Below are 2,028 nucleotides of genomic sequence, written 5' to 3'. Positions count from 1 at the left end.
AACCTCCAACAAACAAAGTGCCTGGTCAGTTACTTAAACATTTTCTGCTTTTCTGGTGTTCCAGTGTGCTTTGTGCAAAGTGAATCAAATTAATTATATACAGCACTCAGCTACAGAGTGAGATGGCAAATCCACTCGAGCAGGGATCAATATGAAGCGGGACAGCAAGTGCAGAGCTCTGTGTTTAAATGTTTTAAAGTTCAATCAACGAATCTGTGCAAGAAGAAACATGTTTCCCTCCTCCAGTTTTCAGGCAAAGTAAAGCTTACATAAAGTCATGCTTTGGTTTGAAAACTCAGCTCTTCTGAACTACAGAGCAGCTGGTGCTGCTGTCTAAGGCTTAGAATTCAGACTCATTGAAGCTGGTCCCTGTGTTACTTTGTTTATGTATGCAGATTTGGAAATTTGGTTTCTAGATAAGCATCAGCGATCACCCTAATGGTATGAAACAGGTAGATTTTCACATGATTTTTCTACTGGGACACTTTATTTTTCTTCCCTGTACTCCTTTCCTAATTTTTTTCCCCTCCTGCCCAACATAAAGACTTCATGCTCTAGAGTCTGCATGCATAATTTGTTCAAATTAAATGCTCAGTTTTAACACCATTCATGTTATTGGCACAATTATCCTTTCACTCTTCCTAAATAGGGCTTCATATTCAACTATCTTTTCTCACTAATGCCTCTGTTCATATTAATGACCAGAGTCCTATATGTGAGCAAAATTAAGAACAGACAGACCTGATAAGGCACAAAGGATGTGAGAAAAAAGAGAGATATCTCTGTGGTAGGTCAGTTTTTGTGCATGAACGTATATGAAAGTGAGTAAATAAAGTAGGCTGATTTAGGTCTGCTGTTGCAGAGAAATAACATAACATAAAATAAAGTAAACTAAAACAATAAAAAGAAACACAACCATTTTCAGAGCAGCGGTGCCAACATCCCTGAAGAAATTTTTATTTCAACATTCAAGGCTTTTGGTATGGATGAGGTAATGAACTGGATGAGGAAAAACAAAGTGATCAACAATTTAAAAATCATAAAAAAAAACCTGATGATTTTTAAATTGTTGATCTGAAATGTTGAATTTTAAATGTGAATTGTACATCTTATTGTCCTTTTAAATTGATGTATGTTTTAACTGATGTCTTTTAATGGGTTGTTTGTTTGTTAATTGTTGCTGTTTCCCACCTTGATCCATGGGGAGAGGTGGATAAGAAATTATTATTATTATTATTATTATTATTATTATTATTATTAACTTTTCAGTCGATCATGTTATCTTTTCTGATAATAAATGTAACCTAACAAAGATGCTCTAGCTACTGAGGAGTTGTTTTGTATCGCTGACACTAGTCAGTGTGCTTTTTGCTGTTTACACCAGGCCACAGTGTTATTGTGTTCCATCAGGTCATTTCTGACTTATGCTGATCCTAAGGCAAAAACTAACACAGGGTTTCCTAAGCAGAATTTATTCAGAGGGGGATGCCCTTGCCTTCCTCTGAGACAGAGAGAGTGTGACTTACCCAAGGTCATCCAGTGGGCTTTCATGAATGAGTGAGTGCTCAAACCCTGGTCTCCCAGTGTCCCAGTCCAAAACACAAAGCACTACACAATGCTGGAATCAAATCTCCCTCCCCCAAATCTGCTGGGGGCCTCATTCCTATGATACATATTGCCAGCAATAATATGAAGTGTAGGCTACTATGAAAACAAAGATACCTTGGTTTCACCTTGCTTTAAAGATGAGTCCCAGATTCTGGAAGTGAGATTTTGCTTTAAAACTGGGCACGCACATCCTAATGATCCTTGTTTTCTAGAGAAATTTTATTTTGTTTTGTGGCTGCTATCTTATCACTGAATTTCGACAGTGCAGTAGCAGCCAGGGTGCCAACCAGAAACAAAAGGCAGGAGGCACAAGTGTCTTGTAAGTAGCCCCTCTGTGGTTTGTTCAAAATGAAAGAGGCAAAAAAATAAAAATAAAAATATATGGTCAGAAAATTCTCAGGGGAAGTCCATGAGAAGCAT

This window comes from Sceloporus undulatus, chromosome 1, assembly GCF_019175285.1.
Source record: "Sceloporus undulatus isolate JIND9_A2432 ecotype Alabama chromosome 1, SceUnd_v1.1, whole genome shotgun sequence".
In the NCBI taxonomy this organism is placed as follows: Eukaryota; Metazoa; Chordata; class Lepidosauria; order Squamata; family Phrynosomatidae; genus Sceloporus; species Sceloporus undulatus.
Note: the sequence above shows the minus strand (reverse complement) of the source record.